We start from the raw sequence: 24,948 nt of genomic DNA, 5'->3' as shown, positions 1-24,948 counted from the left end.
TGTATGTTTGATTAACATTAGCATGTAATATTCTTTTCTTACTTCATCTGTTTTTTACGTGAACATAGGAGTATTCCCCTACCCTTAAAAAAATTTTTTTTAACGTTTATTTATTTTTGAGACAGAGAGAGACAGAGCTTGAACGGGGGAGGGTAAGAGAGAAGGAGACACAGAATCTGAAACAGGCTCCAGGCTCCGAGCTGTCAGCACAGAGCCCGACGTGGGGCTCGAACTCACGGATTGTGAGATCATGACCTGAGCCAAAGTCGGCCGCTTAACCGACTGAGCCACCCAGGCGCCCCACCCCTTTTTAAAATTTGTATTAATTTAAGTAATCTCTATGCCCAACATGGAGCTCAAACTCACCACCAGAGATCAAGTGTCACATGATCTTCTGACAGCTAGCCAGGTGGCTTCCCTCTTTTTATAAACTTTAAAAGCATTTCCATATGATCAGAATGGTTTCTTTCATATAAGAGAAAATTCACTGGCTACATTATCTGCATCTGGAGTAGCTGTCGCCAGTTATTGCGGTTTGTTTTCTTTTCTTGGAATGATTTTGAAGCAAGCATCAGATGGTGTTATGTTTTTGAGGACTGCTGTGGTTTCCAATTTCATCTTAAGTCAGTGTGCGCGAGTTGTGTTTTTACAGGAAGTTTCCTATTTCAAAGTTAGACTCAAAATTCAGAATATTTTCTTATAATGTAGTATTTGTGGATTTTGTAAATATTGACTATCTGTTTCCACATTCTGTCTAGTTTATCCATTAGAGACCATAGCATCTTAGTAACAGTCGTTTTAAATTCCCGGGTTGACCATTCCAACATGCCTGCCATCTCTGAGTCTAGTTCTGATGTTTGTACCATCTCTTCAAAATGCATTTTTCCCCTTTTAGTGTGTTTTACATTTTTTTCATAGTTGATTATAAACAACTAGGTAAACAAAACTGCCATAAGTAAGACTTTAGCTGATAGTAGTAAGGTTTGGTGGAAAGGGAAGCACTGTATAGACCTATGAGTAGATCTCATTCTCTGGTGACGTTTTGCCTCTGAATTGTGAATTTCACACGTGGTCCTGTTTTTCTCCCTCTTTGGTGCGATGGGATTGCTGGAGTTGGCTGGAGGTGTTTTCCATCTCCCACGTGGAGGTTATCCGGGGGTGGAGTTGTGTCTATCCCTTCCTGCAGGTGAGTTAGGCTCCCATAAATCCCCAGCAGGTCAGACTCCGGTTAAATAGTTTCTCGTGAGGGCCGACCTCGTTAAGAACATTAGGATGCTCTGGCGTTTAACATGATTCCTTTTACCTTCACCCTTCCAGAAGTTTGAGGGAATTTTTCTCCAACATTTGTGGTGAGAAGCTGCTTGAGCTCCTACAGGTAAAACCCACAAATGGGGGGGGGGGGGCGGGATGTGCTCTCAATAACTGGAATTTTTACCTGTCAGATTTGCCCTTGCTGGCCTTCACCAATTTGTCTGTTACAGTTCAGTGTTCTCTGTTTTGGTAATTGTTGCCACAGAGGTTTGTGGTCATTGGTTTCTATCTAGAATGCTGTGATTCAGTTGCTTGTAATTCTCCAATTTGGGAGGCACTGTTTGCCCTGAAACCCCCATTTCTCTTCTGGGTGTAGAAGAATTTTTGAGGGGCACCTGGGTGGTCCTGTTGGTTAAGCGTCCAAAATTGGAGAGACCTTGTTAAAGTCTCATGAACCATGAGGCCGTGACCTGAGCTGAAGTCAGATGCTTAACCCACTGAGCCACTCGGGTGCCCCTTTTATCCCCCTTTTCTTGCAGGGCAAAGCACAGACCAAGGAGCAAGCCCAGAGTGATTCACAAATTCAAGCACTTACATTACAATTAAAAAAACCCTTACTGTCACGTACTTATGCTACACTCTTGTCACACACAAGCCCAAGCTCTGTTGCTCATATAATTGATTGGTTTGGGATTATATTCTGGACATTTTTAATACTTTGACACTCTGGGCCTTTAAATCCTGTGGAGAATGCGGTCTCTTTCTTTTACCGGGCAATTGACCAGGTAGAATCAGCTCAAGAGTTTCAGTCTGCATTCTGCGGGTTGTGGTTTCAATGTGAATTTTCACAACCTATGCAGCTTTCTTTATGTCTCTACCTAGAAGCCGTTCTACCTAGAGGGTCATCTAGCTTATGGTCCAGTTCTCAAGGTCTTGGTCCAGTTCTCAAGGTCTTTGGTGTGTCTCACGGCTGCCAAAAGATCTCTTGAAGGCTGCGGTATAAAAAAATGCAGAAAACAAAAAACTGGTATTTCTCTCTCTCACTTAAGACTGAGAGCCTGACTACCTACTGCTCGTGCCAAGATCTGAGGGCATCTTTGGGAACAAGGTCTGTTGTTGCTGATACCTACTTTTGGATTTTCAACTGCATTGAGTCCAGGCCAGGTTATACCAGAGGGGGAAAAACCGGTAAATTTGCTGCCTGTTTGGTGGTACTTTGAAATCTGAGGTTTTTCATCAGTCTACCTGCAATTATTTATTTATTTTTGGATTCCTCAAATAGCTGTTCCAGGCATTGTGTCCAAGCTTTTTATACCTTCCTTCACTCAGTGGGACAGATGAGCCAAATTGTGTTTATTTCATCTTTTCCAAAACTAGAACTAATTTTTCCTGGTTTTGATTTTCCTCTCTCTCTTGATATTTTTTTTAAAATTTTTAAATGTTTATTCATTTTTTGAGAGAGAGAACAAGCAGGGGAGGGACAGAGAGAGAGGGAGACACAGAATCCGAAGCAGGCTCCAAGCTCCAAGCCCGAGGCGGGACTTGAACTTATGAACTTTGAGATCATGACCTGAGCCAAAGTCAGATGCTTAACTGACTGAGCCACCCAGGTGCCCCTTAACCTTTTTTTTTTTTTTTTTTTTAGTGATTATATTTGAGAGGGACAGAGACAGCATGAGTAGGGGAGGGGCAGAGAGAGAGGGGGAGACACAGCATTAGAAGCAGGCTCCAGGCTCCAAGCTGTCAGCATAGAGCCCGACATGGGCTTTGAACCCATGAACTGCAAGATCATGACCTGAGCTGAAGTTGGATGCTTAACCAACTGAGCCGCCCAGGTGCCCCTAAACTCAAGTCTTTAATCCATTAAAAAAATTTTTTTTAACATTTTTTAAAACATTTTTAACATGAATTTTTTTATTCATTCTTGAGAGACAGAGCATGAGTGGGGGAGGGGCAGAGAGAGAGAGAGAGAGAGAGAGAGAGAGAAGGAGACCCAGAATCAGAAGCAGGCTCCAGGCTATCAGCACACAGCTTGACACAAGGCTTGAACCATGAACCGTGAGATCATGACCTGAGCCAAAGTCGGACGCTTAACCGACTGAGCCATCCAGGCGCCCCAAGACTTTAATCCATTTTGAGTTAATTTTTGTATATGGTGTAAGATAGTGGTCCGTTTTCACTTCTTTTTTTTTTTTTTTTTTCCTCCGTTTTCACTTCTTCACCCATGCCTGTCCGGTTTTCCCAACACCATCTATAGAAGAGACTGTTTTTCCCTGTTGTATGTTCTTAATTCCATTGTCATAAATTAATTCACCAAAAATACATGAGTTTATTTCTGGGCTCTCTATTATGTGCCACTGATGCATGTGTCTATACCATACGTTTTTGTTTTTGTTTTTATTTTTGTTTTAAGGTTTATTTATTTCTGAGACAGAGACAGAGCATGAGTGGGGGAGGGGCAGAGAGAGAGGGAGGCACAGGATCCGAAGCAGCCTCCAGGCTCCGAGCTGTCAGCACAGAACCCGATGTGGGGCTTGAACTCACAGACTGTGAGATCATGACCTGAGCTGAAGTCGGTCATCCAACCAACTGAGCCACCCAGGCGCCCCTACCATACTTTTTTTTTTTTTTTATTACTCTAGCTCTGTATAATTTTGATAACAGTTTGAAATCAGAAAGTGTGATACCTCCAGCTTTGTTCTTTTGCCTCATGACTGCTTTGGTTATTCAAGGTCTTCTGTGGTTCCATTCAAATTTTAGGAATGTTTATTCTATTTCTGTGAGAAATGCCATTGGAATTTTGATAGGGATTGCATTGAATCTGTAGATTGCTTTGGATAGTATGGATATTTTCCAATCCGTGAGCATGTAATATCTTTCCATTTCTTTGTCTTCAGTGCCTTTCATCACTGTCTTATAGTTTTCACCATACAGGTCTTTCACCTCCCTCATTAAATTTATTCCTAGGTATTTTATTCTTTTTCAAAAAATATTTTATTTTTGGGGCACCTAGGTGGCTCAGTTGGTTGAGCATCCGACTTTGGCTCAGGTCATGATCTCGCAGTCCATGAGTTCGAGCCCCACATCAGGCTCTGTGCTGACAGCTCGGAGCCTGGAGCCTGCTTCCGATTCGGTGTCTCCCTCTCTCTCTGCCCCTCCCCTGTTCATGCTCTGTCTCTCTCTGTCTCAAAAATAAATTTAAAAACATTAAAAAAAAATTAAAAAAATATTTTATTTATTTTTTTTTTTTATAAATTTTTTTTTTCAACGTTTTTTATTTATTTTTGGGACAGAGAGAGACAGAGCATGAACGGGGGAGGGGCAGAGAGAGAGGGAGACACAGAATCGGAAACAGGCTCCAGGCTCCGAGCCATCGGCCCAGAGCCTGACGCGGGGCTCGAACTCACGGACCGCGAGATCGTGACCTGGCTGAAGTCGGAGGCTTAACCGACTGCGCCACCCAGGCGCCCCAAAAAAATATTTTATTTTTAAGTAATCTCTACACCCAGTGTGGGGCTCAAACTCACAACGCCAAGATCAAGAGTTGCATGATCTACTGACTGAGCCAGCCAGGCGCCCCTAGGTAATTTATTCTTTTTGATGCAATTGTGCATGTGACTGTTTTCTTAATTTCTCTAACAATTCATTATTAGTGTATAGAACACAATAGATTTTTGTATATGGATTTTGCATCCTGCAACTTTACTTAATTCATTTATTAGTTCTAATAGTTTTTTGGTGGAGTCTGTAGGGTTTTCTATACATCCTATAATGTCATCTGCAAATAGTGACATTTTTTACTTCTTCTGTTCCAATTTTGATGCATTATTTTTTCTTGCTCTGGCTAGGACTTCCAATACTATGTTGAATAAAAGTGATGAGAGTGGGAGTTGCTGCTTTTTTCCTGATCTTACAGGAAAAACTTTCAGCTTTTCCCCAGAGTATGATGGTATTTATGGGGTTGTCATAAATTGCCTTTATTATGTTGAGGTACATTCTCTGTATACCCACTTTGTTGACAGTTATTATCATGAATCAGTGTTGGGTTTTATTAAGTGCTTTTTTTGCATCTATTAAAATGATCATATGGGTTTTTGTGATTTTTAAATTGATTTTCTTATTTTTTTAATGTTTATTTATTTATTTATTATTTTTTTAACGTTTATTTATTTTTGAGACAGAGAGAGACAGAGCATGAACAGGGGAGGGGCAGAGAGAGAGGGAGACACAGAATCTGAAACGGGCTCCAGGCTCTGAGCTGTCAGCACAGAGCCCAACGCAGGGCTCGAACCCACGGACCGTGAGATCATGACCTGAGCTGAAGTCGGACGCTTAACCGACTGAGCCACCCAGGTGCCCCTTTAATGTTTATTTTTGAGAGAGAGCATGAGTGGGCGAGGGGCAGAGAGAGAGAGGGAGAGGATCTGAAGCGGGCTCTGTGCTGACAGCAGAGAGCCTGATGTGGGGCTTGAACTCATGAACGGTTAGGTCATGACCTCAGCCAAAGTCACACTTTAGGTGTGTGACTTTTTTGTGATTTTTTAAAAGTTTTTAATTTCAGTTACTGTGGTGCTATATTATTTTCAGGTGCACAAGATAGTAATTCGTATGGTTTTTACCCTTCATTTTGCTAATGTGATGTATTATATTGATTTGCAATGTTGAACCATCCTTGCATCCCTAAGAATAAATTCCACTTCATTGTGTAGTAATTTGCCTATATTGTCAATTTGCTGAAATTTTATTGAAGGATTTTGCATCTATATTCATCAGGAATATAGGCTTGGAATTTTCTTTTCTTGTGGCACCCTTGTTTGGTTTTGGTATCAAGATAATGTCGGTCTTATAAAGTGAACTTAGAAGTGTTCCCTCCTCTTCTGTCTTGTGTAGGCTTAAGAAGAATTGGAATTCATTCTCCTTTAAGTGTTAGAATTCACTAGTGAAGCCAGCTGATCCTGGACTCTTGTTTGTCGGGATGTTTTTGATTCTTGATTCAACCTTGATCTGTTAGATTTTTAAATTCTTTATGACTCAGTCTTGGCAGGTTGTATATTTCTAGGAATTCAACCTTTTTTTTTTTTCTAGGTTTTCTAATTTGTTGGCATATAATTGTTTATGGTAGTCTCTTAAGAATCTTTGTATTTCTGTAGTATATGTAGTATATTTTGTGGTATATTTTTGTTTCCTCGTCATTTCTTTTTTGGTTTTTTTTTTAAGTTTATTTATTTTGAGAGAGGAGAGAGAGAGAGAGAGAGAGAGAGAGAGAGAGAGAGAGAGAGAGAGAGAGAGAGAGAATCCCAGGTGCTGCCCTATCAGCATGAGCAGGATGCAGGGTTTGATCTCATGAACCTGTGAGATCATGACCTGAGCCAAAATCAAGAGACACTTAACCAACTGAGCCACCCAGGTGCCCCTCCTCTTCATTTCTCATTTGAGTCTTTTCTTTTTCTTGATGGGTCTAGCTGAAGGTTTGTCAATTTTGTTTATCTTTCAAAAGAGAGAGCTCTAGGTCTCACTGATCATTTGTAATGTCTTGTTAGTCATTATTTCATGTCTTTCTGCTCTGCTCTGTTATTTCCTTCCTTATATCACTCAGCCTTCATTTTTTTCTTTTTTATTGAGTATAACTATCATACAACATTATACCAGTTTCAAGCATACGACATATTGATTTGACAATTCTGTATATTACTTGATGTGCACAATAATTGCAGCTACCACGAGTCATCATACAGTGTTGTTACAAACTCTTGACTGTAACCCTAACCCTAACCCTCTGTGACTTATTTATTTTACAAGTGGAAGGTTGTATCTCTTAATCTCTTTTATCTGCTTCACCCATCTCCCTTCAAACTCCCCTTCGGCAAACACCTGTTCTCTGTATTTTAGTTTGTTTCTTGTTTTGTTTTTGTTTTTGTTTTTGTATTCCACGTGTAAGTTAGGTCATATGGTATTTCTCTTTATCTGACTTATTTCACTTAGCATAATGCCTTTAGGTCCATCCATGTTATCACAAATGGCATGATCTCATTTTTTTTTTTTTTTTTTTACTGACTTACATTCCATTGTGTGTGTATACAGTTTGTTTTCTGTATTTATGATTCTGATTTTGCTTTTTCATTTTTTAAAAGATTCTATTTATGAGAGAATCATATGATAATTGTCTTTGAGTTATTTTACTTAGCATAATATGATCTGCGTCCATCTATGTTGTCTGAAATGGCACAATCCCATCCTTTTTTATGGCTGCATAATATTCCATTGTGTATGTATACCTGATTTTTTTATCCATTGGTCTATAGATGGGACACTTAGGTTGCTTCCATGTCTTGGCTATTGTAAATAATGCTGCAATAAACATAGGGGTGCATATATCTTTTCAAATTAGTGGTTTAGTTTTCCCTGTGTGGGGAATTCTACCCACTAGTAGAATTATTGGATCATATGGTATTTCTGTTTTTAATTTTTTGAGGAACCTCCATACTGTTTTCCACAATGGCTGTACCAATTTACATTCCTACCAACTATGCACAAGGGTTCATTTTTCTCCACATTCTCACTAACACTTGTTGTTTCTTGCATTAAAAAAAATTTTTTTATGTTTATTTTTTGAGAGATAGAGAGAGAGAGAGAGCAAGGGAGGGGCAGAGAGAGAGAGGGAGACACAGAATCTGAAGCAGGATTCAGGCTCTGAGCTGTCAGCACAGAGCTGCATGTGGTGCTCAAACTCATGTATCATGAGATCATGACCTGAGCCGAAGTTGGCCGCTTAACTGACTGAGCCACCCAGGTGTCTGTTTCTTGCATTTTTTATTTTAGCCATTCTAACAGGTGTGAGGTGATATTTCATTGTGACTTTGATTTGCATTTCTTTTTTTTTTTTTTTAATGTTTATCTATTTTTGAGAGAGAGAGAGAGCAAGTGCAAAAGCAGGGGAGGGGCAGAGAGAGAGCAGGAGAGGGAGAGAGAGAGAGGGAGACACAGAATCTGAAGCAAACTCCAGGCTCTGAGCTGTCAGCACAGAGCCTGAAGTGGGGCTCAAACTCACAAACTCTGAGGTCTTGACCAAAATCAGATGCTTAACCAAGTGAGACACCCAGGCATTCTTGATTCACATTTCTTTGATGATTAGTGATATTGAACATCTTTTCACGTGTCTGTTGGCCATCTATATATCTTCTTTGGAAACATGTCTATGTCCACTTTTTAAACTTTTTTTTTGAGTGAGAGAGAGAGCATGAGTTGGGTTCCATGCTCAGTGCAGAGCCTGACACGGGTGCAATCCCACGACCCTAGGATCATGACGTGAACCAAAATCAAGAGTCTGATGCTCAACCAGCTGAGCCATCCAGGCACCTCTACTTATTTTTTAATCAGATTGTTTGGAGTTTTTTGGTGTTGAGTTGTATAAGCTCTTTTTATATTTTTATATTTTTCAATGTTACCTCCTTATCAGATATATCATTTGCAAATATCTTCTCCCATTCCCTAGGTTGCCTTTTATTTTATCATTCCTTTTGCTGTGCAAAACCTTTTTATTTTATTGTAGTCCCACTAGTTTATTTTTGCTTTTGCTTTTGCTTTCTTTATCCTAAGAGACCTATCCACATGACTCTTGATTTTGGCTCAGGTCATGATCTCATGGTTCATGAGATCGAGCCCCACTAACAGCTTGGGCTTGGGGTTCTCTCTCTCCCTCTCTCTCTGCCCCTACCCCGTTTGCACACACTCTCTCTCAAATAAACGTTTAAAAAAAGCCTCCAGTCTTTAAGCTCCACTAGTTGCAGAAACTCACAAAAATCAGCCCCTCTCATTTTCCTAGCCAATGGCTCTGGGGAAATGTTCTCCCTTGCGTTCCCTTATGTGCTCCTCCTCTCTTGCCCTCTCCTCCTTCTGTGTGATCACAGCATCTGTGATCCATTTCCCCAAACCATGTCTCCCCCCTTCCTACCCTCTTCCATGTGGCTTCTTCTCTCCCTTCAGTTGTGGAGTTTATTCGTCAGACTTCAGGTTGATATGTGGGGTATTCAGAATGATTTGGTAGCTACCTAGTTGTGTTTGAAGGACAAAACGAGCTGAGCGTCCTCCTACTATGCTGTCATCTTCTACTAAGGTATACCATGTTGATTTTTTTAAATGCTTTCTTGGGGTGCCTGGGTGGTTCAGTTGGTTGGGCATCTGCTTCAGCTCAGGTTGAGATCTCACTGTTCATGGGTTCAATCCCCACATTGGGCTCTGTGCTGACAGCCCAGAGCCTGGAGCCTGCTTCAGATTCTGTGTCTCACTCTCTCTCTCTGACTCCCGCCCCTGCTGGCACTCTCTCTCTCTCTCTCAAAAATAAATAAACATAAAAAAAATTTTTTTAAATGCTTCCATTCATTCATTTATTCATTCAAATAATAAGCACCTGGGGCGCCTGGGTGGCGCAGTCGGTTAAGCGTCCGACTTCAGCCAGGTCACGATCTCGCGGTCCGTGAGTTCGAGCCCCGTGTCAGGCTCTGGGCTGATGGCTCGGAGCCTGGAGCCTGTTTCCGATTCTGTGTCTCCCTCTCTCTCTGCCCCTCCCCCGTTCATGCTCTGTCTCTCTCTGTCCCAAAAATAAAATAAAAAATGTTAAAAAAAAAAAAAAAAAAAAAAAAACAAATAATAAGCACCTAACGCAGGTACAGTTCTACATACTTGAATAATTTCAGTGAACAAATTTATCTTAGAGGAATAAAGGGAATGCATTTAAGAAGTTCAGAAGGCATTCAGGAGAAAGCCTACCCAAACTATGAGAAGTAGGGTAATAGGGTTACTAAAAGCCTTTACAACAACCTACAAAATAAATGGTAAAGATGGAAAGCACATCCCATTAGGATGAAGAAAAACACAAATATGCTGTTTTTACTACTTTCTAGTCATCAATGTACTGGAAGTATTGTTCTATTGGTATCAGGAAAAATATATAAAGTAAGAATTAGTATGAAAAAAACCCCTGTAATTAGTTATAGATAATATGATTGCCTATGTGTCAAACCAAAACAACATCTAAAAATTAGAATTTTAAAAAAAGTTTACTAAGGTAGCTGGATAAAATACAATACACAATCAGAAAAATTAAAAGGTATAACATTTAAAAGTAAGATAATTACACTATTCACAATATACAAGATATGGAAAAAACTCCTGTCCATCTATAGATGAATACATAAGATGTGATATGTATGTGTTGTAGAATATTATTCAGCCATAAAAAGAAGGAAATCCTGTTATTTGTAACCACATGGATACACCTGAAGGACATTCTGCTAAGTGAAATAATCCTTACAAAAGGCTAGGTGGGGTGGGGGTGGGGTAGAAGTAACAGGAAATGTAGATCAAGGGCACAAAATCTCAGTTATGTAGGATGAATAGATTCTGGAGATCGAATGTATAGCAAGGTGAATATAAAAGTTTATTAAATGTTAAGAACAAATTGTAAGAAATTGGGCTAGCTTTATCTTTTTTTTCCTTTTGTTTCTTTAAAAAAAAAATTGTAAAATATTGAACTCCATTGAAGAAGACATAAATATATAGGAAGAAACACCATGGTTTTTGTAAAGTCCAATACCAGAAACTCAAATTCTCCTTACAATGATTTAGAGATTCAGAGATTCAGCTAACATCTCATCAAAAGTAGACTAAGCATTAGATGAAATCAACAAACTGACATAAAAATATATATGGATCTCCCACAACTAATTATAAATGGGAAAATAAGACTTGTACAAGTAAAAACCAGACACCTACCGTATTTTACCAAAGTAATCAAAACTAACATTAACAATGTTGGAATAAATGACTTCATTGGCTTCTGTCTAGGTGCTATCTTTGATATATATGTCTCTTTTTTGATATTCAGCCAAAAATATAAAACATGAATTTTTTTTTTTATATAAAACATGGAGCTTAAAAAAGAAACAAACAGCAGTTGAAAGCTATTCAACAAAGGAAATTGCTGTATTCTTAAAAATTGTCTATATCATAAAAGACAAAGTTAAGGAAAATATTTGAAGTTGGTTAAAGTACCATGGCCATTGAAATCAATATATGGCTTTGAACTGAAGGATAAATTTTACCATAAGAACATGAAACAGCTGATAAAAGCAATATGGACTATAAATCAGATAACACTCTTGTGCTTCAGAAACACCTACTGAAAATAATACGGGGTTAAAGAGGCATGGTGAATGCAACTTACCCTTGAACATTTCAGGAGGAAAATACACATGTATGAGAAGAAATAGGAGAGCGAGAATGAATGAGAAAGAAGTAGCAAAACTTTAAGAATTAGTGAATCTGAGTAGTTATATTGGAGTCCTTTGTACTAGTCTACCAACTTTTTCTCTAACTGTGCTGTAATTTCCAAATTCTAGCAAACAACCAAGGAAAGACAGCATTCCTTAAGAATAATGGCACTCTGGAAACCAATTTGACAATAAATTATATTTAATATTAAAAAAAGTAAAAAAACTGCAAAAAAAAAAAAAAGGAAAAATGCCACAAAAAAATAGCACTCTCCAGCATTAAGAGACACAGTTAAAGTTAGTATAATGAAGGCAAGAGGTAGTCATGCAGAGATGAGTCCCAACTGACCAAAGGAATAAAATACAATCTTCAGAACAGATCCAAATTTATATGGATTTTTCTCCCGATGGCTGATGTTACACTTCAAATCAGTAGAGAAAAGCAAACTTTTTAAAAAATGTTTTTTTTAAACTCACTATATTTATTATTTTTTAATAATTTAAGGGGAGTCTGGGTGGCTCAGTCAGTTGAACTTCCAATTTCAACTCAGGTCATGATCTCACAGGTCATGACTTTGAGCCCCACACTAGGCTTGCTGCTGTCAGTGCAGAGTCTGGTTCGATCCTCTACCCGGCTCTCTCTGCCCCTCCCTGCCCATGCTCTCTCCCTCCAAATAAATAAACATTAAAAAAATAAAGTTTTCATTTAAATTCCAATTAATATACAGTGTAATAGTAGTTTCAGGTGTACAAATAGTGATTCAACAATTCCATACATCACCTGGTGCTCATCACAAGTGCATTACTTAATCCCCATCATCTGTTTCACCCATCCCCCCCCCCCCATTTCCCCTCTAGTAACCATCAGTTTGTTCTCTATAGTTAAGAGTCTGTTTATGGGGTGCCTGGGTGGCTCAGTCAGTTAAGCATCCGACTTCAGCTCAAGTCGTGATCTCTCAATTTGTGGGTTCAAGCCCCACATTGGGCACTGTGCTGACAGATCAGTGCCTGGAGCCTGCTTCAGATTCTCTGTCCCCCTCTCTCTCTGCCCCTCCTCCACTTGCACTGTCCCTCTCAAAAATAAACACTAAAAAAAAGAGTCTTGCTTTGCCTCTCCTTTTTCTCCCCTTGCTTGTTTGTTTTCTTAAATTATACAGATAAGTGAAATCTGATATTTGGCTGACTTATTTGGCTTAGCATAACACTCTCCAGCTCCATCCATATTGTTGCAAATGGCAAGATTTCATTCCTTTTTATGGCTAGTATTCCATTGTTACAGATGCCACATCTTCTTTATCCATTCATCAATGTACACTTGGGCTGTTTCCATAATTTGGCTATTATAGATAGTGCTGCTATAAACAGAGGTGCATGTGAAATAATACTTTTGTATTCTTTGGCTAAATACCAAGTAGTGTGATCACTGGATCACAGGGTGGTTCTACTTTTAATGTTCTGAGGACCCTCCATACTGGCTGTACCAGCTCTTCAGACTGGCAGTTTGCATTTCCACCAACAGTGTACAAGAGTTCTCCTTTCTCTGTGTTCTCAGAGAAAGGCAAAATTTTCAATACATAGTCTTGTGACAATTTTATGTTCATGGTGGATGAGACAAAATTAGACATATTGGTAACAAAAAGAAAAGCCAATTCTAAATGGATTAAGCACATGAATGAGAAACAAAAAGTATAAAAATTTGGGAATTCAAGACAGGTGAACATATTTATGACCACAGAGTAAAAGAAAATTTTGGAAACAAAATTAGCTATGCCCAAATTAATCTTTCTTTGGGGTGCTGGGTGGCTCAGTCCATTAAACATCCAACTCTTGATTTCAGCTCAGGGTCGTGAGATCAAGGCACACACAGGGCTCCTCATTGGGTGTGGAGCCTGCTTAAGATTCTCTCTCTTCTCCTTCTCCCCAACTCCCCAGCTAGTGCTCTCTCTTAAAAAAAAAAAAAAAAAAGATATTCTTCTTAAGATACTATATCAAAACTGAAAACACATTAAGTGGAAACTAATGCAATCTTGTTATTCATGAATGAGGAGTACCACATTAACAAAAGACTTCAAAATTATTTTAAAAGAACAACTATTAGAAAAATTAGCCAAAGCTATGACTGGTATTCCAACAAGGAGGAAAACAAATAGCCATAGTACTTGACAAGATGTTCATACCATCAGTAATAGGGAAAGGCAAATTAAACCACAGAGATATTGCACAAACACTTTGGAAAAACATTGTAATTACCTAATAAGTTTGAACACTAATACACAGTGAGTGAATAAAATAACAAAGGAATGACTCAGTAACAAGCTTTTATATATAGTTCAAAAATCAACTAAGGAGGGAAATACTTTGCTTTGGGATCTATACATAGGTAGTAAAACTTATGAAAAAAGCAAAGAAATGGTAGATTGGTGCCTTGATCTTAATTTCTGAAAGTGAATAAAGACACAGGGAGATTAAAAACACTGAAGGAAAAGTTTACCACAGCCCAAAGGGTAGACAGCATGACTCCCCATGAGGGTTCAGAATTGGTCTGAAGAAAGGAGAAAACACAGGCCACAGTCTTCATTGGGTTTCCACTGAAAGAGCAAGGTAGGGCTGAACAGAAATGACTAGTTTGACTAATGCCACCAGATTTTGGGTCATAGGCAATGTATCTAGTTTTCTGGTATCTGGCCCTGGGTTGACTTAGGAGAAATACTGGCTTTGCACGTAAGAGTTAAAGGAGGTTGGGGATATTGGATACTGGATGATTTGGTTTCCACAAGAAAGAAATGTTCTTGATCAAGTTGTTTACTATCTTTAGGGATTAGCCAGACCTGAAGGAGCAGTATCTTCCTGGACAGATTGATCCCTAAAGTGTCAAAGCATCATAAACACAGAGCAAAAGAGAACATGATTAAGGCAACTGATCTTCTGATGGTTCGATAGTAAGGAAACTTTGGGGTGATGGTAGTGGTGATTATCAGAGAGTGTGGCTTAAGTTGCCATGGAATACATGGAAAACATTATGGGAGTATAAGAAGTCCTCGTAGGCTAGCCCATAACCAAGGTCTCTATTAAATCTGGTAGGTACTATGTAAAGATACGAAATTATTTTGTGGACTCTAACAGTATCTTTGTGGACTTATAAAGTGTGCATTTGACAATATTCAAGGCGGCAAGCTTGGCAGTTACACTGTTGGAGGCCATGAGCTAATGATAATAGATGTAAAGATTAGTATTTTGTGGTTGGTGATGCAGGGCAGGAGGTCATGGTGGAAAGATGGAGGGCTGCCGTAGAAGGTGCTGGAGAGTGGTCTTCTTCCCACAGCGTTAAGAGGCAGACTAATAGGAGTGAGGTATCTCCTGGAAAAAAGTTATTTTTGGAAAGACACAAATAGTTTTCTGTCAGATTCCCCTACAAGCATGGCAGCGTGGGGGTATGTTTTGGCAGAATGCAGGTATGCCTGGATAATGGGCTAAGCAGACTGCAAGCAGCTCAGGAACAAAACAGAATATCAAAAGAAGATCAGCAATATTGTCCTTTGTCTACTTTCTGCATTAGGAGGGTCAGCCACGGATATTGCTGGTGCAGAAGCTCATGAACTGGGCGAAGTCATTTCTATTCGGGAGATCTTCGGAGGGAGTGATGTCATCTTAGGCCAGTATCCCTGCCAGCAATGAGATTCTGTGCACAGGTGATGCCATTTGGGATGTGGGCCTGGGGTATCCTTTCCCAGCAGATAACTACTTGGATATGGGTCTCAGCATTTGCTCTTTGGTTGAAACAATAAACTACCTCCAGGGTTTGGGCCTCCAGCCTGTAAAATGAAAGCACCCAGAACAGAAGTAATGAGAACAGTGAACAGAAGTATGGCTATGCTTGAAAGATTGTTTTTTTATGGAAGTTTAGGCTAAAATATTATATTATCAGTGCTGCCTTGCTTATGAGAGAAGTTATAGTTAATGGGTCCTAAGAGGGTACACACCTTGGATGTGACCTCCAGGCCTTATGTGGTGGGAACAAGATAGAACATTTACAAAGACAGTTTAAAGATCAGGGCAAGACAGAGATCAACTTAGGGGTCCACTTGTCAGACTGCAGTGTTATATCTGTTAAACTCAGTGTGATCTATCCGGGACATGAACGTTTTCTTGGAGAGCTTTTCCAGGAGGTTAGTGTTGTGGATTTTGAGAAGTAAGATGTGATCAAAGTGTACAAACTTCCAGTTCTGAATAGGTTCTACAGCACGGTGACTGCAATTAATACTATTGTACTACACACTTGAAAGTTGTTGACAGAGACTCTTCAATTGTCTCACAACAAAAAAAGAAATAATTATGTGAAGTCATGTGGGTGTTAACTAACACTGTGTAAGTAACCATTTTGCAACATAGAAGTCTATCAAATCAACATGTGGTCATTAAGCTTACACATTATTATGTATATTAATAAAGCTGGAAGAAAAGTGAAATTACCATATTTGTTAGAAAGTAAACTCCTGTATTAATTCATTCAAATATTTATTATGTACCTATCATGAGCAAGGTGCAGTTTTAAGTATCTGAATTTTATCAGTGAACAAATATGGCCATTTCAGATGATACAGGAAGAATATTTAAATTCATAGGCATACAGTCTCAAACTATGAAATACAGGAATATACTGGCTATTAAAAACAGTGAGAAACCTACAGCAAACAACTGTGAATGATGAAGTGGTAAGAGTGTCCTAGTAGAATTGTTAAGGCTGTGTCTGTGTGTGTCTGTGTGTATTTAATTGAAGCACAGTTGACATACCATGTTATATTAGTTTTAGGGGTAGAATATAGCAATTCAGCAATTCTGTACTGCATACGATGCCAAAGATAACTATAGTTACCATCTGTCCCCCAAATTATGACCATATTATTGACTATATTCTCTGTATTTTTCATTCCCATTGACTTATTTGTAACTATAAATTTAAAGTAGGCTCCACACCCAGTGTGGGGTTTGAACTCATGACCCTGAGATCAAGAGTCAGATGCTCTACTGAGCCAGCCAGGTGCCCTGTAACTAAAAATTTTAATCTTAATCTTCCCCCATGTATCGTGCCCATCTCCCAACATCCTCTGTTTGGCAACCAATGTGTATTGCGTGTTTATGAAATTTTCTGTTTTGTGTTCACTGATTCCACATGTAAGTGAAATCACTTAATATTTGCCATTCTCTGACTTATCCCACTTAGCAATATCCTTTAGGTCCATCTGTGCTGTCATGAATGACAAGATTTCATTTTTTATGGCCAAGTAATATTTCATTGTGTGTATGTGTGTGTAACACATATACCAAACCTTTTTCCATTCATCTACTGATGGACAGTAAGGTTACATCCATACTTTGGTTACTATAAATAATGCTGCAGTGAACATAGTGGTGCAAATACATTTTAAAATTTTGATCACTTTCCTTGAGTAAATACCCAGCAGTGGAATTACTGGATCATATTAGTTCTGTTTTTATTGAATTTTTTGAGAAACCATTATACAATTTTCCACAATGGTTTCACCAATTAATATTCTTACCAACAGTGCACAAGGGCTCTCTTCTTGCCACATCCTTGTCACCACTTAATATTTCCAGTCTTTTTGATGACAGCTATTCTGACTGGTGTGAGGTGATATCTCATTGTGGTTTTGGTCTGCATTTCCCTGATGATTACTGATGTTGAGCATTTTTTTGTGTCTGTTGGCCATCTGTAAGTCTTTAGAAAAATGTCTGTTCAGGGACTCTGCCCATTTTTAAATTAGATTTTTTGTTGTTGTTGAGTTTTAGGAGTTCCTTATACATTTTAAATATTAACCCTGTATGAAATGTCACTTGCAATTATCTTCTCCCATTCACTAGATTGTCCTTGCATTTTATTGATGGTTTCCTTTACTGTGCGATAGATTTTTTTTTCAACGTTTTTTATTTATTTTTGGGACAGAGAGACACAGAGCATGAACGGGGGAGGGGCAGAGAGAGAGGGAGACACAGAATCGGAAACAGGCTCCAGGCTCCGAGCCATCAGCCCAGAGCCTGAGGCGGGGCTCGAACTCACGGACCGCGAGATCGTGACCTGGCTGAAGTCGGACGCTTAACCGACTGCGCCACCCAGGCGCCCCGATAGATTTTTAGTTAGATGTAGTCCCAATAATTCATTTTCACTTAATGTTTTTCTTGCCTGGGAGATATATCCAGAAAATAGTTGCTAAGGCCTATGTTCAAGAGATTACTGCCTCTGTTTTCTTTCAGGAGTTTTATGGTTTCAAGTCTCACATTTAGGTCATTAATCCATTTTGAGTTTATGTTTGTGTATGGTGTAAGAACATGGTTATTTCATTCGTTTGCATGTAGCTGTACAGTTTTCCAAACACCATTTTGAAGAGACTGTATTTTCCTCTCTGTATATTCTTGTTATCTTTATTGTACATTAATTGGCCTTTGAAGTGTGGGTTTGTTTCTGGCCTCTAAATTTTGTTCCTTTGATCTATGTTTCTCGTTTTCTGCCAGTATTATACTGTTTTGATGAGTACAGCTTTGTAGGATAGCTTATAGCCTGGGATTGTCATACTCCAGCTCTGTTCTTTCTCAAGGTTGCTTTGACAATCTTCATGGGATCTTTGTGGTTCCATACAAATTTTAGTATTATTTGTTCCAATTCTGTGAAAAAATACTGTTGGTATTTTCATAGGGATTACAATGAATCTGTAGATTGCTCTGGGTAGTATGGACATTTTAACAATATGGGTCCTTCCATGCCATGAGCATGGTCGATCTTTCCATTTCTTTGCTTTACCTTCAATTTCTTTCATCAATGTCTTATAGTTTTCAGAGTATAGGTCTTTATCCTTCTTGGTTTAACTTATTCCTAGGTATTTTATACCTTTAAAACAAGTTTTTATTAAAATTTCAGCTATCATAGTGATTTATTAGTTCCAATTGCTCAATATAGTGATTCCACAATTCCATATATCACCTGGTGCTCATCACAAGTATACTAATCTCCACTACCTATTTAAACCCATCCCTCCAACCCCATCCCCTCCTCTGGTAACCATCAGTTTGTTCTCTATAGTTAAGAGTCTATTTCTTCATTTGCCTCTCTTTTTTTTCCCTTTGCTTGTTTTATTTCTCAAATCTCACGAGTTAAATCATATGGTACTAAATGATCTCTTTCTCTTATTTTGCAGATTTCATTTTTAATGGCTGAGAAATATTCCACTGTATATACATATATCACATCTTTTTTTTTTAAGTTTAAAAAACTGGGGTGCCTGGGTGGCTTAGTCAGTTAAGCATCTGACTCTTGGTTTCAGCTCAGGTCATGATCTCACAGTTTGGGAGTTCGAGCCCTGCATTGGGCTCTGTGCTGACAGTGTAGAACCTGCTTGGGATTCTCCCTCTCTCCCCCTCACTGCCCCTCTGCTCGCACTGACTGACTGTCTCTCTCTCCCTCCTTCCCTCCCTCCCTCTCAATGCCCCTCTGCTTGCACGGTCTGTCTCAAAAAAAAAAAAAAAAAGTTAAAAAAATTTTAACATAATCTCTACACCCAACATGGGGCTCAAACTCACAACCCTGAGACCAAGAATCACATGCTGTACTACTAAGCCAGCCAGGTACCCCTACACCATGTCTTCTTTATTCATTCATCAGTCGGTGTACATTTGGGCTGTTGCTTTAATTTAGCTACTGTAGATAATGCTGCTATAAACACTGAGGTGCATGAATACCTTTGAATGAGTATTTTTCTATTCTTTGAGTAAATACCTAGTAATGCCAATTGCTGGATTGTAGGGTAATTCTATTTTTAAGTTTTTTGAGTACTCTCCATGCTGTTTTCCAGAGTGGCTGCACTAGTTTGCATTCCCACCAACAATGCAAGAGGGTTCCCCTTTCTCTGCATCCTTGCCAACATCTGTTGTTTCTTGTATTGTTTTTAGCCATTCTGGCAGGTATGAGGTAATATCTCATTGTAATTTTGATTTGTATTTCCCTTATGATTAGTGATGTTGAGCATCTTTTCATGTGTGTCTTGGCCATCTGTATGTCTCCTTTGGCATTTTATACTTTTGACTCAATTGTAAATGGAATTGGTTTACTTCATTTCTTTTTCTGCTACTTCATTATGAGCATATATAAATGCAAACATATTTCTGTATACTAATTTTGTACCCTGAAACTTGAATGAACTCATTTATTCTAATAGGTTTGGGTGGAACTTTTACAGTTTCCTATATATAGTATATCATCTGTAAATAGTTAATTTTACTCTTCTCTAACAACTTGAATGCCCTTTATTTATGTTTCCTGTCGGATTGCTGTGGATAGGACTTCCAGGTAGTACTATGTTGATGAAACAGTGAGGACGATATCCTTGTCTTATTCCTGATCTCAGAACTTTCAGTTTTTCACCATTTAATATGTTACCTGTGGGTTTTTCATATATATAGCCTTTATTACATTATGTTTACTCTAAACCCACTTTGAGTTTTTAACATGAGCAAATGTTCAGTTTTGTCAGATACTTCTTTTTGCATCTATTGAGATGACCATATTGCTTTTATTTTTTAAATTTTATTTATAATTTACATCAAACTTAGCATATAGTGCAATAATGATTTCAGGAGAATCCAGCGATTCATCCTCTACATGTAACACCTAGTGTGCTCATCCCAACAAGTGTCCTCCTTAATGCCCCCTGCCCATTTATCCCTTCCCCACACCCCCAACCCCTCCAGCAACCCTTTGTTCTCTGCACTTAAGAATCTCTTATGTTTTGTCCCCCTCCCCGTTTTTATATTTTTGCTTCCCTTCCCTTATATTCATCTGTTTTGTATCTTAAATTCCACATATGAGTGAAGTCATATATTTGTATTTCTTTAATTTTGCTTAGCATAATACACACTAGTTCCATGTTGTTGCAAATGGCAAGGTTTCATTATTTTTGATTGCTGGGTAATATTTCATTGTGTATATGTGTGTGTGGGGATATATCTATATCTATATATCTATATCTATATCTCACATCTTTATCCATTCATCAGTTGATGGACATTTGGGCTCTTTCCATACTTTGGCTATGGTCGACAGTGCTTCCTTCTATAAACCTTGGGGTACATGTGCCCCTATGAATCAGCACTCCTGTATCCTATGGATAAATACCTAGTTGTGCAATTGCTGGGTCATAGGGTAGTTCTATTTTTAATTTTTTGAGGAACCTCCAGACGGTTTTCCAGAGTGGCTGCACCAGTTTGCATTCCCACCAGCAGTGCAAAAGAGATCCTCTTTCTCTGCATCCTTGCCAACATCTGTTGTTGCCTGAGTTATTCATTTTAGCCATTCTGACAGGTGTGAGGTGTATCTCATTGTGGTTTTGCTTTGTATTTCCCTGATGATGAGTGATGTTGAGCATCTTTACATGTGTTAGCCATGTGGATGTCTTCTTTGGAAAAGTGTCGATTCATGCCTTTTGCACATTTCTTCACTAGATTATTTGTTTTTTGGGTGCTGAGATTGATAAATTCTTTATAGATTTTGGATACTAATCCTTTATCGATATGTCATTTACAAACATCTTCTCCCATTCTGTTGATTGCCTTTTAGTTTTGCTGATTGTTTCCTTTGCCATGCAGAAGCTTTTTATCTTGATGAGGTCCCAATGGTTCATTTTTGCTTTTGTCTCCCTTGCCTCCTGAGACATTTGAGTAGGAAGTTGGTGCAGCCAAGGCCAAAGAGGTTTTTGCCTCCTTTCTACTCCAAGATTTTGATAGCTTCCTATTTGCATTTAGGTCTTTCATCCATTTTGAGTTTATTTTTGTGTATGTGTAAGAAAGCGGTCCAGGTTCATTCTGCATGTCGCTATTCAGTTTTCCCAACACCATTTGCTGAAGAGACAGTCTTTATTCCATTGGATATTCTTTCCTGCTTTGTCAAAGTTTAGTTGGCTATATGTTTGTGGGCCCACTTCTGGGTTCTCTATTCTGTTCCATTGATCTATGTGTGTTTTGTGCCATATTGCTTTTAGCCTTAATTTTGTTTATTCTTGCATACCTGGAATTTTTAATCACACTTGACCTTGGCAAATTATACTTTAATGTATTATTTAATTCTGTTTGCTAATAATGAGGATTTTGCATCTATATTCATCAAGGATAATGGCCTTATGGTTCACGGGTTTGTTTTGTTAGTGTCTTTGGCTTTCGTATCCAGGTAATGCTGGCTGCTGCCATCATCATCATCATCAATCCTGGCCTTTTATTTATTTTTTTAATGTTTATTTATTCTTGAGAGACAGAGACAGAATGTGAGTGGGGGAGGTTCAGGGAGAAAGAGAGACGCAGAATCTGAAGCAGGCTCCAGGCTCTGAGCTGTCAGCACAGAGCCTGACATGGGACTCGAACTCACAAACTGTGAGATCATGAACTGAACTGAAGTCAGACGCTTAACTGAGCCACCCAGGTGCCCCATTAATGCTGGCCTTTTAGAATGAATTTGGAACTTTTCTTTTTTCCTTACTTTTTGGAAAAGTTTTGGAAGGATAGGTATTAACTCTTCTTTATTTTTAAAAAATGGTTATTTATTGGGGTGCCTGGGTGGCTCAGTCGGTTAAGCATCCAACATTAGCTCAGGTCATGATTTCGCAGTTCATGAGTTCAAAGCCCCATGTCAGGCTCTGTGCTGACAGCTCAGAGCATGGAACCTGCTTCAGTTTCTGTGTCTCCTTCTCTCTCTGCCCCTCCCCTGCTTGCACTCTGTTTATTCATTCTTGAGAGAAACATTAAAAAAAATTTTTTTTAATGGTTATTTATTTAAAGAATATGCATGTGACGCGAGAATCCCATGCAGGCTCCCGCTCAGTGTAGAGGCTGACATAGGGCTTGATGTCACAACTGTGAGATCATGACCTGAGCTGATAACCAAGTCAGTTGCCCAACTGACTGAGTCACCCAAGCGCCCTGAACTCCTCTTCAAATGTTTGGTAGAATTCCCTTGTAAAGCATTCTGGTCCTGGATTTTTGTTTGTTGGGAGTTTTCTGATTACCAATACAATTCTGTTAGTGTCAATCTCTTCAGATTTCCTATTTCTTCCTGACTCAGTCTTGGAAGACATATGTTTCCAGAATTCTATACATGTTTTCTAGGTTATAAAATTTGTTGGCATATAGTATTTCTGGTCTCTTAATGATCTTTTGTATTTCTGTGGGGCCAGTTGTTAACTTCTCCCATTCAGTTTCTGATTTTAAGTCCTTTTTCTTGATGAGTCTGGCTAAAGGTTCTTCATTTTTAATTTTTCAAAGAACCAGCTCTTGGTTGTATTGATATTTTCTATTTTTTTAGTCCCTGTTCATTTGTTTCTGCTCTGGTCCTTATTATTCCCTTCCTTCTACCAGCTCTGGGCTTTGTGTTCTTCTTTTCCTAATTGCTTTAGATGTGTGATTAGATTTATTTGAAATTTTCATTTCTTGAGGTAGGCCTGTATCATTATAAACTTACCTCTTAGCACTACTCTTACTATGTCCCAAAGATTTTGAAGCATTGTTTCCATTTTTATTTTCTTGGGGTACTTTTAAATTTTCTTCTTTCATTTCTTAATTGACCCAATGCTTGCTTAGTAGCATTGTCAGCCACCACGTTTGTGTTTTTGTACAGTTGCTTTCTTGTAATTAATTACTAATTTTATACCATTGTGGTCAGAAAAGATGTTTGATAGGATTCCAATCTTCTGAAACTTACTGAAACTTGTTTTGTGGCCTAACAGGTGATGTATCTTGGAGAATGTTCCATGTGAACTTGAAAAGAATGTATAGTCTGTTTTTGGATGGACTATTCTGTATATATTTGGCCTAATGTATTATTCAAAGCCACCATTTCCTTAATAATTTTGTCTGGATGATCTATCCATTGATATGTGAGGTGGCAAAGTCCCCTACTGCTATCATATCACTGTCAATTTCTTTGTTTACGTCTGTTAATATTTATATATTTAGGTGCTCCTATACCAGGTGCATAGATATTTACAACTGTTACATCCTCTTGCTGAATTGGTATCTTTGCCATTATGCAATGCCCTCCTTTGTCTCATTATAGTGCTTGTTTTAAAGTCTATTTTGTAATGCTACCCCAGCATGTTTCTCTACTTAACATTTGCATGGAGCATATTTTTTATTCAAAGTAAGCTCTATGTGCAACATGGGGCTCAAAGGCATGACCCCAAGATCCAGAATCACACACTCCACTAACTGAGCCAGTCAGGAGCCTCTGGAACATATTTTTCCACTTCATTTTCAGTCTGAATGTATGTCTAGGTCTGAAGCCTCTTATATGAAATATACAGATGGGTCTTATTCATTCATTCATTCCATTCCATTCCATTCAGTTCAGTCACACTATGTCTTCTGATTGGAGCACTTAGATCATTTGCATTTAAAGTAATTATTGGTAGCTATGTGCTTACTCCCATTTTGTTGTTTTCTGATTGTTTTTGTAGTTCTTTTACTCTCTTCCCTTGTGATTTCTATCTTTCTACTTAGTGTTATGTTTGGATTCCTTCTTTTTTTTTTTTTTTTTTTTTTTTGGTGGGTGGCAGTTTTATTTATTTATTTTTTTACAATATTTATTTATTTATTTATTTAATATATGAAATTTACTGTCAAATTGGTTTCCATACAACACCCAGTGCTCATCCCAAAAGGTGCCCTCCTCAATACCCATCACCCGCCCTCCCCTCCCTCCCACCCCCCATCAACCCTCAGTTTGTTCTCAGTTTTTAACAGTCTCTTATGCTTTGGCTCTTTCCCACTCTAACCTCTTTTTTTTTTTTTCCTTCCCCTCCCCCATGGGTTTCTGTTACGTTTCTCAGGATCCACATAAGAGTGAAACCATATGGTATCTGTCTTTCTCTGTATGGCTTATTTCACTTAGCATCACACTCTCCAGTTCCATCCACGTTGCTACAAAAGGCCATATTTCATTCTTTCTCATTGCCACGTAGTATTCCATTGTGTATATAAACCACAATTTCTTTATCCATTCATCAGTTGATGGACATTTAGGCTCTTTCCATAATTTGGCTATTGTTGAGAGTGCTGCTAAAAACATTGGGGTACAAGTGCCCCTATGCATCAGTACTCCTGTATCCCTTGGATAAATTCCTAGCAGTGCTATTGCTGGGTCATAGGGTAGGTCTATTTTTAATTTTCTGAGGAGCCTCCACACTGCTTTCCAGAGCGGCTGCACCAATTTGCATTCCCACCAACAGTGCAAGAGGGTTCCCGTTTCTCCACATCCTCTCCAGCATCTATAGTCTCCTGATTTCTTCATTTTGGCCACTCTGACTGGCGTGAGGTGATATCTGAGTGTGGTTTTGATTTGTATTTCCCTGATGGGGAGCGACGTTGAACATCTTTTCAT

The 24,948-nt window shown here is 38.7% G+C and overlaps 1 long non-coding RNA gene across 21 annotated transcripts in view; it reads right to left on the bottom strand.

The window, feature by feature from the left end:
• The window catches only part of LOC132674323 (uncharacterized), a 60,346-nt gene that overhangs the window by 7,977 nt on the left and 27,421 nt on the right, over positions 1–24,948 (bottom strand). For 18 of the 21 annotated variants that reach the window (XR_014136267.1, XR_014136268.1, XR_014136261.1 and 15 more), the window contains one exon: positions 13,530–15,331. The exons of the other annotated variants lie outside the window; for them this stretch is intronic. This is a non-coding gene — a long non-coding RNA (uncharacterized LOC132674323). Of the gene's footprint in view, positions 1–13,529; positions 15,332–24,948 lie in introns of those variants that run through there. 21 annotated transcript variants of the gene reach the window in all.

This window comes from Panthera onca, chromosome A2 (genome assembly GCF_046562875.1).
Source record: "Panthera onca isolate mPanOnc1 chromosome A2, mPanOnc1 haplotype 2, whole genome shotgun sequence".
Lineage (NCBI taxonomy): Eukaryota > Metazoa > Chordata > Mammalia > Carnivora > Felidae > Panthera > Panthera onca.
This window is presented reverse-complemented; position numbering and strand designations above follow the sequence as displayed.